This window comes from Canis aureus, chromosome 31 (assembly GCF_053574225.1).
Source record: "Canis aureus isolate CA01 chromosome 31, VMU_Caureus_v.1.0, whole genome shotgun sequence".
NCBI lineage: Eukaryota > Metazoa > Chordata > Mammalia > Carnivora > Canidae > Canis > Canis aureus.
Genome location: NC_135641.1, coordinates 43,812,917 through 43,827,756, shown reverse-complemented (window position 1 = coordinate 43,827,756; position 14,840 = coordinate 43,812,917). Strand labels below are relative to the sequence as shown.

The window sequence follows — 14,840 nt, the reverse complement described above, 5'->3', positions numbered from 1 at the left end:
TGATGATTATATTAAGATACTGGCATCCGTGGTTTTATACTCTTGGGTCTTTGATATTGGAAGTTTTACTTTGCACGACTGTGAAAGTTTTCTGTTAAGTTGTCCTATGAATGCAAACATCTGTTGATTAAAATTAGGCCCAGTCAATAGTAGTTAGCATCCCTTAAAGTCTCTGGAATTGAGAATGGGATGGGAAGGTGAAGTGAGCTGGTAAATAAGAGGATTAATCAAATTAGCTGGGTTGCACTACTGAGGTTGGAAGATGAAAGAAGTGAATTTCCTGTTAATGAAAAGTGAATGTCCTCATTACTCTTTACGTCTTCACTGTTGTGTTCTACCTTTATCTATCCCAATTATGAAAGTTCTATTTGAATTTTTCACATCTGTTTAGTCATTTTTACATGACGTGCCTAAACTGCTTTCTTATCAAACGCTGTTGAAAGCTGTAGGGTTCAAGAATACATTTTCAAGGGGATCCTCGAAAGCCTTATTAAGGCAAGAATTATTATTTTTTTTGATTATACTACAAAAGGAAATGGAGACCTTGCTGCTGAAGAAACTCAACAATGAATAAATTCTCTTAAATGACAGATAAAAAGCACTTTGTGGTGGGGTGCCTGGGTGGCTCATCTAGTTGAGCGTCTGACACGTGAGTCTTGATCTCTTGCTTTCTGCTCTGCTCAGGTCATAGGTCCTAGGATCCAGCCCCTAAATGCCCCTCAAGCCCTGTGTCAGGCTCCTCCAGGGAGGAGAGTTGGCTTAAAGATTCTCTCTGCCCCTCCCTCCACCTGTGCCACCTGTGCACACTCTATCTTAAATAAATAAAATCTTTAAAAAAAGTTCTTTATGGTAAATCTGTTTTTTTTTTTCTGTTCTCCTTATGTTTACTCACCTTAGAGAAATGTAATGGTTACTAATATTTATACTATAGTGTAACTCTTATTAAAATATGAATAATTGTTCAAATAGGTACACTTTTATTAAAATTCATTATTTATGACTAAATTACTTAACATTGAAATGGTTTACATCATGTAAGTGCCATACTAACTTTCTGATGGATACCAAAGTTTCAGAGATGAATTCTAGGGGGGGGGGGAAGACCTTTGGAGTTCTGTTATTACATCCTAAATTTTTTTGTTTATGATTACAATCTTTTAATAAGAAAAACTAAAAAAGAACTAAAAAAGTACTCATATATTTCAAACTATACCTAGTTGAAAGCCTAGGTATAGTACTTAGTATTTGATCTTCATGGTTTAGGCTTAAAATACGTCATAGTTTTACATTGGTTCAATTTCTGGCTCTTACTAATACACATAAAGATGCCATATGGATAGAGGTACATATAAGACAAGTATCCTCAAGACACTTGACTTCCATCTGGCTAAAATTTGTCATAATATATGGATTTTGTTAGAAGGAGACATTATACTGCTGTTGGCCAGATAATGGATGCAAAATATACCCAGATTTCTCATGTTTATGTTGTAAATGTTGCTCCATCATACATAAATGGAGTGACTGGCACAACTGTATGCCATGCTTCTGATAAAGGAACTCCACACTCGTGTATAAATGGAATGGTTATATGAAATTTCAGTTTTCTGGAAATACACAGGAAAAAAAAAAAACTTTATTTAACTTTTGGGAATCTTAAGATCTTCCTAAAAACATTATGAATGTAAATTACTTCTATATGAATACAGTATATTCTTTATCAAGCCATTTGGATGAATATTCTCAGAAACTGCTTGATTTTTTTCCTTGTACATCTTCAATCAACAAACATCTTTTTTTCCATAATTAAATCAGAATATGGCCTTTGATTTTCATGTTGTATTTCCACTACCACTGCACTCCACATGCTTTCTGTTACAAAAAAAACAAAAAAACAAAAAAACAAAACAAAACTTCCCCAGGACTAACATATCTTTACCACCATCATTTCAAAATGTGGAAGTAGCCTTAGCCAATAAAAAGTATATGAGCACTAGGGAGCTGTTTGGAGAAGTGAAACTAAAAGGGTCACAAATAGAGGTACTTTATGCTATAGCTCTTAGGATTTCCTGAGGGCTTATTTCTTAGATTCATCACTCTGACACATTCTTCTCAATTAAGTGGATATTTCTTTTTTTTGTGAATTATCTTCAAGAGCATGGAAAGAATAATTATGTAGAATAGAATATAAGCTAACTCTAAATATGTAAAAATTATGGCCCTGATTTATCTATCCTTATCTGCGAAAACTCTGGAAGTTAGTTCACTTTCACTTGACTTAATGAATACTTTTGTGGAAAGTATATATATTTTTAAAGATTTTATTTATTCATGAGAAACACACAGAGAGACACAGAGACCCAGGCAGAGGGAGAAGCAGGCCCCACGCAGGGAGTCCAATGCGGGACTCGATCCTGGGACCCCGGGATCACACCCTGAGCCAAAGGCAGACACTCAACCGCTGAGCCACCCAGGAGTCCCTGGAAAGTGTAACTTTTAATTTTAGACAAAAGGATGAACCGGTAGATAAAGTGATTCTCTTAATGGGGTAGGTAGAGCCAAGAGTTAAACCCCAGCATGTCTGGTTCAGAGCCCACGTCCTTAAGTACTAAGCTCTCCTGACTTACTGGTTAATTTTGCAGTGCTGTTTCCATGTAAAAACAAAGCAAAGGAATTCACATAGCTGAATAATAATCTGAAATTTGATCATGTGATCTCTAATAGAATAGTGTTCAGAGTTTGAAATTCAAAATACTGCCCATGCACTATATTTTACTTTCTTTTATTGTACTATCGTGCTATTTTGAGTATTTGGGGAACCATTTTTATTTCTCCTTAACAACTGCATTAATCTGTAGTCAGTTTATCTAAAATATTCAAATAATTCAAAGAAATGCCTATTTAAGAGACTTCTTATTTTGTTGCAAATATAATAGTAACACATATTTATTTTAAATAACAGAAATATATACAGAAAAATAATTTAAAATTCTGTATTTCCATCACAAATGTATATTCAAAACAAAATGCAATGGAAATATCAATTCTTACCCCCCATCCCACAAACACAGAAATATCCATTATGAAATTCTCTTACCTTAGGGGTAAAAGGGAGAATAAATGGTCTCCTTTTGAGCTATGCAAAAACCATTTGACTTCTGCAACTGTTTTAATGTCTTTATATATCATTTTTAAATTAATAATTTCTTATAGATAATCTTGTTTTTTTCTTATAGATAATCTTTAATAATAATGATGTTTCCTAGGTGAATTAAAAATATAAGATTCTAATATGGATGATAATGTAGTGTAACAATTGAATATCCTTGGCACTGGTTTGGGATAAGAAATTTATATGACAATACTTGAAAATAAAAATACTCAAAGGAAGATAAAGTATCTTGTTTACCGACAAATATGCTACCAAATTAAAATTTAGTTCAATAAAGAAGATGTATTTTTCATGTCTATAGACATATATGTGGAATAAATTATAAGAACATAAACAACACAAATAAATAAATGCAGCATTCTATCAAACACTTGTACTGCAGTTTACTATATGTAATCTCGTTCACACGGACCTATAGGTAAATTGTAAACATGAAGCCTAATGTTTTACAATTAAAATGAAAAATACATTAAAATCATTATGGGAATCTAAAAGTACACAAACCAAGATTTTAAATGTTCAGAGGTAAGCCTATGAAAAATGGATACTCCATAGGTGAAGTATAAAATATAAACACAAATACTGTTCCTTTTCTTATCCTAATCTGTAATTTATCTGCATGTTATTATAAGCTATTGCTATGTTACCATGACTATATTTGGTTTTCTCCACTTTTTTTTAACTATAGTTTTACCCCCAGATAAAAGGATATATTTGAAAGTAAAATACCAATGCTTTCCCTTATATCAGATAAATAACCCAAGAGAACTGATTGAATAATTTATAACATCTGGTTTCTATGGACTTAGAATTACAGATGGAATTATCTCATTTGGTAGGAGAAACAGGATGCATACTGTACGATTTTTAAGTCTCCCCAGATATATTTTCTACACTGAAAAAGTAATACTTTAAACTGTTTTGTGGGATAGAGAGGGCAGTACCAGAGATGACATATTATCATAGAAGTGAGCGTCTCAACCCTCAATATTTATCTGATGTCAAATGCAGCAGGTTCAATGCATCATACATTTATGTGATCAAGTAAATTGCTAGAAGCAAATTTGACATTAAGATGATAAACATGGCTATTAACAGAAATCAGGGTCTACGGTAATCAGATCCAATAAGCTAATTAATCTTAGCTCTGTCACAAAGATTCCTTGAGACTGGAATGATAACGTAAAGCATAAGCAGCACATTTCAAACAATTTGGCCTTCCATCTTCTATGTGGTAAACATGGACTGGACAGGGCCATGGTGACTGAGATAAATGCTCTTCTTTTTAGAGTCTATTCTGGGGATTTGTAAAGGAATGCATTATCAGGCTAGTCCCTTTCAAACAGTCGGAATTATAAAATTATCAGAGTAACTAATTATTATCATAAATAGGATACTCGTTTAAAGTTATAAATGACCTTAAGTAAAAAAAAAATATAGAAATCAATTTAGCTAAATTAATGCTAGAACAGAGGCATTCTTTACTAACCAACGTAGTCTTTGTATGGATTTTGCAGCCAGAGATGTATAGACACTGGTCAACTTCTTAAAGAAAAATAATCCATCTACCTACACAACTCCCTTTTTATACTAAAGATTAATACTTCCCATAATTTGATTGAAAATATGATAAACTCATTTTCTTAAGGAAACATAAAAAATGGTCCTTTGAGTTTTTCACATAAAGACCACATGTTAAACTGATGCATTCCTGGAACAGACTTTTAAAAAGCACAGAATTTGCCAGAATTTGAATAAAAAAGTCCAAAATCTTATCTTTTACTTGAATAAATTAAATGATTTCATAAATACTGAGGCATTTGATTTCAGAAAGGGCGGTTTTCTTGATTTCTTTTTTTTTTTTTTTTTTTTTTTTGGTTTTCTTGATTTCTTAGTTCACAACTATCATGTGGTCACAATGTGCACCTTCTCATTTTTTGTGTGGAAGTTTTCTAATCAGGGGCTACAGTTAAAAAAAAAGGTAGATAGGTGGTATCTGACATATACTAAACAACTCCATACCTTGCAGTGATTTGTCAAATATTATACTAAATAAAAATACACACACATACTTATCAAGAAATGCTATATAAAACATTAGATATCCTAAATATTCTAGAAGCAGTCTGGGGCAACCATCTTTGGAAGCCTTTTCTAGTATTTAATCAACCTTATGTTATAAAATTATTTATGTATAGCTGAAATATATTTTGCTATCATTCAAGACCATATTTTATAGCTTTAACCTTTACAAAGATTGGAATAGCTCCTAATTTTATGAGATGCAAAACTCCTTCATGTGTTTGAGACTTTTTAAGCTTTCTCTTCATTTTCCTTTTCTTTGGATTAAATAATTCCCAGTTAAATGACTTACCACATTTTCCTGATCCACAATCCTCTTGCATATCCATTCCTCAATGTTTTTCTATTTTAAAATAGAGCAAATACAACTGGACCTGATACTCTACTAATTAACAATGCATGGGGCAGATTATTTTCTCTAATTTTGCGTATCTTTCTTGCTAAGATGAACCAAGTTATTATTTGTTTTTAATGTTATTTTCCTGATATTTTCTGGTCTTTGTCTGCTGCTCTGGGCCAAACTATTCATATTCTCTTCTAACTGTGAAATTTCTCTAGGATTCTGTGACATCGAAGCAGTAAGAAATATAATTACATAGGATCCTCATCTGAAAAAACAAAGAACAAAAAACTGTGTGCCTACTTATTAAGATCTACTTAGCTCAGATATATATTTCAAAAATATGTAATAAAACAAAACAAAAATAAGTCACTGATCCTTCCTCCAAAAAATATTTCTTACGGGCCTGGTTAGTATAACAAAATAATCCTGTCACTTTCAACTCATTAGTTAGAAACTATTCCTTTCCGTGAGGATTTTGTTAACAGCCAACAAAATTCAGTACAACACTGGGAGATGTTCCCAGCAGGCTAGCAGGCCCTTCTCACTTTTCCATTAAACATTCCATGCGCATCCATCAAGTCATTACAATATTCCACATATCTGTCAACCTTTGCCAGGCTATCACATACAAGCACGCACCCTAAAACGATTCTTATGAAAAATTCATAAACATTTTCAAGTTACAAATTCTTCTCATTCAAGATAAGATTTAATGGCAACAGTTTCCCGAAGAAGTTAATGAGAACTCCTCTCTAATAATAAACGAGCTCAGATATGCAAGTGCCCTATGATTTCACCAGGCGCTCTGGTTGGGAATAAATTCAACACCAATTCACATTCAGTTTTCTTTTGTTTGGGTGCCTCAGGCTATGTCTTCCCCGCTGTCAGTAATCTGATAAAAATATCAAAATTCAGTCACTGTGGATGAAGAGTGATTTACCTGTAATGACCATATCCAACCCACCGGTTGGTTTTTACCATCCTTCGCAGGGAGAATATCAAGTGATATATTTTATCCCTTAAATCAGGTCAGATTCGGGACAGCTGAGTTGGTAATTCTGAATCATCTGATTAGTGTGCATGATTGACAAAGGGTCAGAGATGGGAAATCTCTATAATCTCTCAATCTCTCATTGGAGGTGAGGGAAGCTGAAATTAATACTAGAATATAGGCATTTTCAGGCACCTATTGAGAATCTTGGTTAAGTCCACCCTCATTCCCCTCCCAACTTTTTATTTTGAAAAGTTTCAAAGATTTCAATAGAAATGAAAATATGGCCAGGCTAAGATTCACATACTGTTCACCTGACTTCTCAGGATGTTCATTATTTTTCCCCACATTTGCTTTATCTTTCATATCTTTCTCACTCTGAACCATGGACAAGTAATCTAAAAACATCTTTTAAAATATAGATTTTTTGAGAGAGAGAGAGAGAGAAAGAGAAAGAGGTCCTGAGTGGGAAGGGCAGGGGGAGAGGGAGAAAGAATCTCATGCAGACTCTATGCTGAGCGTGGAGCCCTACATAGGGCTAGATCTCATGACCCAGGTATCACCCACCACTGGAGCCTAAACTAAGAGCTGAAAGCTTAACCAACTGTACCACCCAAGAGGCCCTAAAAATATCTTTTATTAGATGTAAAGATCCATGATTGAAGCCACAATGCTGCAAATGTCTGAGAAAAGACATCTTAAAGTAATGGTTTCTTCGTTAATTCACACAAATTAATAAACTGTGGGGAGCAGTAGTACATAAGGTTTGAAGTAACAGGCCTAGTTTTCTTGGCTAATATTAGGCATGACGTCAAGTAAACCACTCGAACCTTCAGACTTAGTTACTGTGGAGCAGTGACCGTTCCTACACATCACAGTGATTTTGTAAAGATTATGAGTGTTTACAAGAGATAATGTATCTGAAAATTGCAGTTCCACAAAATATCCTTCAGATAACTACATTTAAAAAAAAATCGCCAGGGAAAATAAGAACGGTTCCTTTACCATGGTTACAACAAGAAGATTGGGCATTTATGAATCATTTACTAAAAGCCAGGTGATATAAAGACAACACTACTGATTTCACAAGGAAGAAAATAAATCTTAAAGAGGTTAAAGGCTTGAATACGGACTCATGGCAATTAAGGGGTAGAACTGGAAAAAAAAAAAAAAAAAAAAAAAAAAAAAAAAAAAAAAAAAGGGGTAGAACTGGGACTCAAACCCATATAAATGATCATGTTCCACGCCTAGGCCATGAGAAACGAGGTTGGATTGATTGATTGATTGATTGATTGATTGATTGATTGATTTCAGAGCGGCAGAGACACAGGCAGAGGGAGAAGCAGGCTCCATGCAGGGAGCCCGACGGGGGACTGGATCCTGGGTCTCCAGGATCACACCTTGGGCCAAAGGCAGGCGCTAATCGCTGAGCCACCCAGGCGCCTGGGAATTGATTATAAATAGCAACAAACAACTGATACAAAAACCCCTGAGGTCAAGTGAAGAATTCAAGTCTGTGTTTAGCCACTTCTTCTACACTTAGTGCCACGACCCCAGATGCAGTCTGTCTACCTTCCCCCGAGCTAAGGATATGAAATTGATGATACACTGATTTTAATTACCTTTTAATAAATCTTTATAAATTATATTATGTGTAATGACATCTTAACAAATTGCCTGTTAAGGGCATTAAATAGTAACTTTTAATTTCTGGCCTTTAACCAACATTATTTAGGCTAAAGAGACCTCCCTGAAACCTCTCAAATTCTGTGGATATGGTCTCATACTCTGCGCATTTGTAAAGTGTCATCTGCATACCTGTGTTTCCTAGTTTGGGGCAAAGGGCTTTACAGTGGTCCTCTCTAACCAACCAGAATTTTAAACAACCCCAAATTACTTGGAAAACAGAATTCTTTCCTGGCTTATCAGCTTCCTGCTCTATACATGACATTTTATTTTTTAAACTTTATTCATTTCAGAGAGAGAGAGAGTGTGCACGTAAGCGAGCATGAGCGAGGGAGAAGCAGGCTCCCCGCTGAGCGGGGGCCAACATGGGAGGCCATCCCAGGACCTGGAGGTCATGACCTGAGCCGAAGGCCTGAGCCCAAGACAGACGCTTAACCATCTGAGCCACCCAGTTGCCCTTAAGTGACCTTACTTTAAAAATAGATTCTATCTACCTATTTTGTGATTAAAGCACACAAATAATAAAGCTAAGCAAAGTAAAATAAATAAAATCTAAGTCATACTAGGAATTTTGTAAAACCAAAGGAAAATATTTGCATGTTTTACCAATTATCACATAAATGATACCATTTGTAGCCATGTTTCACTTCATTATTTCCAGCACCGGTTACTCAGCTATTTTGTCCAGCTCTCTCTGATTCTAACTTAGGCTAAAACACTTTCTCATTTAGATTTACTGTCTAAGAAGAAAAGGCTATATGGAATCCAGAATATCACAATTTTGAAAATTTTAGAAGTTATAATATTTTTTAATGATCTCATCATTAAATTTTCTGATCGAATCAGACTCATATCCTGTAGCTACTCTTATCTTTGGTTTTCTTCAAAGTAGGCTGTTGAACATCAAAACATGTTGAAACAAGGACTATAAATGTTAAAACTTATGTAATATATGAGTACACATAATAACAGAGGAAGCCAAAGTGGGCTCATTTTGTTTACTATTCTAAATTAAAAACAAAAATTCAATCCAGGTACATGTGTGTTTCCTACAGAGTCACATAAAACTCAAGAATGAAGGATATGGAATGGGTAGAACGATGCTTGTGTATCTCTCATACTTGGGAGGAAAGTCAATTCCATTTTAATCCACTAAGTATTACAAATTTCCTTTTTTAACTAGGTCTTCTCTTAAGTTAAATAATCTTTAAGGTTCTAAAATTTATAAAACTGAAAATAGTGTTCAATAGCACCCACAATAATATAAGGTGAAGAAAAGTTTCTTCACAGTGTTTTCATAACAGCACTGAAATTAACTTTTAGATTTTATCAGATGTTTTAATATCCATAATACCATCACAAGTTGTAATCCTGTCCAATTACAGATATGCCACTACTTAAAGGCAAAAAAAATTGTATTAGAACAGTCTTTGGTTTGGGTATTGGAACAGTATCAGGTAAGTATGGCAAGTTACAACTGTAAGGGTTGAATTTCATTTGATGTCATTTTATATATGATGGAATATATCTTAACATTGCTCAAAAACTTCTTTTAAAGATTTTATTTATTTATTCATGAGAGACACACAGAGAGGGGCAGAGACACAGGCAGAGGGAGAAGCGGGCTCCATTCAAGGAGCCCCATGCGGGACTCGATCCCAGGACCCCGGGTCATGCCCTGAGCCCAAGGCAGATGCTCAACCGCTGAGCCCCCGGGGCGTCCCTCTTGAAAAATCTTGGTGTGTGAATTATAAAAGAAGCTTGATGTGGATAATTTATCTACCTAAAAAAAAAAAAAAAAAAAAAAGAAGAACAACAACAACAACAACAACAGCCTGCTCTCTAGTGATAGGTAAGATAGTAATAACCTAATAGATTTGGATAAAAACAAAAAGAAATCAGTAACTTAAAATTTAAGAAAAAAACATGATCTTTTGGAAGAATCTGCTTGATAGCTCTTCCTTGATTATGAATACTAGTCCAAATTGAAGTCTGCTATTATACTACACATATTTCTCAGATTATACTCTAATTTTTCTGATTTTCCAATACAAACTTGATTTAAAATGCATAATTATTCCAAAATTATTGGGAATGTTAGTGTACTAAGACCTTGAAAATATAGTTGGATGACTATAATACTCCAATAACGAACTTGTTATTAATTTAAGAAAATTTATAAGAAATGTGTTATACTAAATGAGATTCCTAGGTGTAATCTAAAATTCAATACGAGAGAATATATACCAAAAAAGTAATAAAGATTGAATAAAATTTGGAAATGCAAATCTAGTAAATAAAAATAACTTTCATTTTACCTGTAACAAGCTTTTTTCAACTGCACATTATTAAAACCACAAAAGCCTTATTTTTAACTATAATATATATTGGGCTATAAAACCTTTTTATAGCTTTTGCATAAACACAGTGAATATTTTCAGTTAAAAAACAATTTAATGAATGTTTATGAGAGTAATAAATTAACTTTTCTGTTAATAATTACTTATTAAAATAAAATGTTATTGAGTGTATATTATTTTCAAAGTTCAAGTGAGAATATTTTGTTTGTATAGCTGGGTCAAGGTTTTATAGCTTAACAAAGGTTAATTCGTTATGAAAACAGGAAGTCTAATTGAATTCAAAACCAGCTACAATACATTGTATGGCTATAATTTTAATCACATAAATTTTAGGGAGAGTGTTTTGGACTTTTTTTTTTTGCCAAATATTCATTTTTTAATGATATTTCTTTCCAGAAGTAATTTAACTGTCTCCACATATTTTATAGCAAGAGCAAATGAGTAAAATCCAAGTTGCTGCCTAGTATTCCTTATCAATGTGTTCCTCCACAAGATAATAATTAATTTACCTTTATTAAAAGACAGAGAGCAACAGCTCAGTGCTAAATGGATAGCAATTAATATCAGACATTGGATGGATTTTTTAAAACTTTGTTAAGTACAGAGCCAAGGGTTTATTTATCTTTGAATTTTTCAATTTTGTTGACACCCTGTGAGAAATTTCAACACAGTAATGAAAGGAGTTATGCAAAAATCTCAAAGTTAAAGTCATTTTTAGGATATTCTAAATTCAAACATCTATGAAAATCTTCAACATCATAATAATTCCTGAAATAATATGAACCCTCTACCGAAGTACTGAGCCTCGTGTGGAACAAACAAGGCAGGGATTATACTATTGAATGAATAACGGCTTAGATTTTGATTAGCCAGGACAGTGACCATTAAGGAAATGAAATGCAAATAGAAAATGCAGTAATTGCTAAAACATTTTGGTGTGATTGAATAAAATATTGGCTTACTTTCAGCAAGTGCTTAGCATATTCTAGCACATACACGTATTATTTCACTTAATTTCTACAGTAAACGTATGATTCAGGAAATTTCATTGTGTTTTTAGAGCCATACATGGTACCTCCACTTTCACAATAAATTTTAAATTTGTAAATGTTTACATCATTACCATTCTGTGAATATAATATAGTTTTAATTACCTAAATATTATTTTCACAATATTACAGAACTCCATCACTTTAAAAAGAAATTTGTGCATAAAAATAAAGACTGAAGAATGTAAAAATTGACAGTAGGTACTATCCTGTTAGGTCACTATTTATATTCATCTTAATTTATGTTTATTTTTGACATTAATTTCTACATTTATTTAGATCTGCCTTACTTTACAAAAAATTAAAAAGGCAAGTTTTTTCCTTTGAGATTAAAATTATGCTACTACATAGCATCAACATAATTCTTACTGTTAAATCATGAAAAAGTGCAATCTTAAATGAACATATTTCTATAATCGAGTGTATCTCATAAGTATATTATTGTCTTCAGTTCAATTCTGAGAGTTTGAGAGAGCTGCCATTTCCTCATGACTAAATTCATGTCCCTTCTCATTAGATTCTTTGTTTTTAAGGGCTTAAAAATATAATATTTTATCACAAGTCGTGCTTGCATTTTAATGCTCACACAACCTTAAAAGTTGAGATTTTTATCACCACTGTAGAGAATGTAAGTTTTTAAAAAGAAAAAAAGGAGAAAACAAACAAAACCTCTAAGACTTCAGAGCAAGAAATCATATAAATGTCTAAGGTCACTTAACCCTCAAGAAGAGCGAGGCCTTGAACCTGTATCTACCACCCTCGCCTCCTGCCATATTGTGGTTCACGATTTAAAACAAGTTACCTGTTGGACACAGAGCAAATACAGCAGATGGGAAGGAATAGAACACCTCTGCAAGGTGGGAAAAATAAAAATTGTCAACTATACACAGGGGGAGAAGGAAACACTGGGATATTTAAAAGTAGCTCAGAATGACCACAAAGCCATGTTCTTGCCATAACAGACATCTACATTGGTGAGTCCAAATAATTGCCAGAAGTTAAAATAGGTCTGAAGCTTACTCTTCCAGATATTAGGGTAATATTTAATATATAAAAATATTTCTGAAACATGTAACGTTAGGAAATGAACTAAAAGAAATCAGTTGCTTTTTTTTTTCCCTCCTATATTCCTCCCTCGCTCCTTGTCCGTCTCTGACTTCTTACTCTCCCTTTCTTGATTGCTTGCTTAATTTATTTTCTACCTATTTAAAAACATAAAATGTTATTTTATTTTATTTTTTGGTTTGTTTTTCTAATTTTATTTAAATTCAACTAATTAACATACAGTGTATTATTAGTTTCAGAGGCAGAGCTCAGTGACTCTTCAGTCTTAGGTAACACCCAGTGCTCATTACATCATGTGCCCTCCTTCATGTCCATCACCCAGTTTCCCTGTCCTTCCACCCACCTCCCCTTCATGACCCTCAGTTTGTTTCCTATGATTAAGAGTCTCTTATGGTTTGTCTTCCTCCATGATTTTGTCTTTATTTTTCCCTCTCTTCCCCTATGATCCTCTGTTTTGTTTCTTAAATTCCACATATGAGTGAGATCAGTTGATAGTTGTCTTTCTGTCATTGACTTATTTCGCTCAGCATAATATCCTCTAGTTACATCCACATGGTTGTAAATGGAAGATTTTTTTTTGATGACTGAGTGGTAGTCCATTGTGTGTATAAATATATATATATATATATATATATATATATATATACACATATATATATAATATTTACAAAAATATATAAATGTATACATATATCACACTTTCTTTACCCATTCACCTGTCAATGGATATCTGGGTTCTTTCCATAGTTTGGCTATTGTGGACATTGCTCCTATAAACATTGGGGTGCAGGTGCCCCTTTAGATCACTACATTTGTATCTTTGAGGTGAATACCTAGTAGTGCAATTGCTGGGTCATGGGTAACTCTATTTTCAACTTTTTGAGGAACCTCCATGCTGTTTTCTACAGTGGCTGCACCAGCTGGCAGTCCCATCAACGAATGATGTATGAAGGTTCCCCTTTTTCCACATCCTTGCCAATATCTGTCATTTCCTGATTTGTTAATTTTTGCTATTCTGACCAGTGTGAGGTGATATCTCATGGTAATTTGATTTGTATTTCCCTGATGCCAAGAGATGTTGAGTATTTTTTCATGTGTCTGTTGGCCATGTGTTTGTCTCCTTTGTAGAAATGTCTGTTCATATCTTCTGCCCATTTCTTGATTGAATTATTTGGGTTTTGGGTGTTGAGTTTGAAAGTTCTTTATAGATTTTGGATACTAGCCCTTCATCTCAGGTCATTTGCAAATATCTTCTTCTATTCTCTCAGTTGTCTTTTGGTTTTGTCAACTGTTTCCTTTGCTGTACAAGTTTCTTATCTTGATAAAGTCCCAATAGTTCATTTTTGCCTTTGTTTCTCTTGCCTTTGGAAATGTGCCTATAAAGAAGTTGCTGCAACTGAGGTCACAAAGGTTGCTGCATGTGTTCTCCTCTAGGATTTTGATGGATGCGTGTCTCACAATTAGGTCTTTCATCCACTTTGAGTGTATTTCTGTGTGTGGTGGTGTGAGGAAATGGTCCAGTTTCATTCTTCTGCATGTGGTTGTCCAGTTTTCCCAACACCATTTGTTGAAGAAATTATCCTTTTTCCATTGGATATTTTTTTTCTACTTTGTCAAAAATTAGTTGACTATAGAGTTGGGGGTCCATTTCTGGTTCTCTATTCTGTTTCCTTGATCTCTGTGTCTGTTTTTGTGCCAGTACCATACTATCTTGATATTTACAGCTTTGTAATAGAACTTGAAGTCTGGAATTGTGATGCCCCCAGCTTTGGTTTCCTTTTTCAACATAAATTTGGCTATTTGGGGTCTTTTCTGGTTCCATACAAATTTTAGGATTATTTGTTCCAACTCTGTGAAATGAGTCAACGGTATTATTTTGATAGGGATAACAGGAGCAACAACATGCTTTGCACCTTTCTTGTGGTGCCAAACTTGTGTGAAAATAAGGGATTATTTCTGTTGAACATATGTAACATATATGCAAAAATCAGCCCTTCTAATACATGATGTTACTTGTTTTGATTTTATATTAAAATATTAAATGTGGGCAGCCTGGGTAGCTCATTGGTTTAGCATCACCTTCAGCCCAGGG

At 33.8% G+C, this 14,840-nt stretch overlaps 1 protein-coding gene across 6 annotated transcripts in view; it reads right to left on the bottom strand.

The window, feature by feature from the left end:
- The window catches only part of NAALADL2 (N-acetylated alpha-linked acidic dipeptidase like 2), a 1,263,364-nt gene that overhangs the window by 469,570 nt on the left and 778,954 nt on the right, over window positions 1-14,840 (bottom strand). The gene's annotated exons all lie outside the window — the stretch shown is intronic.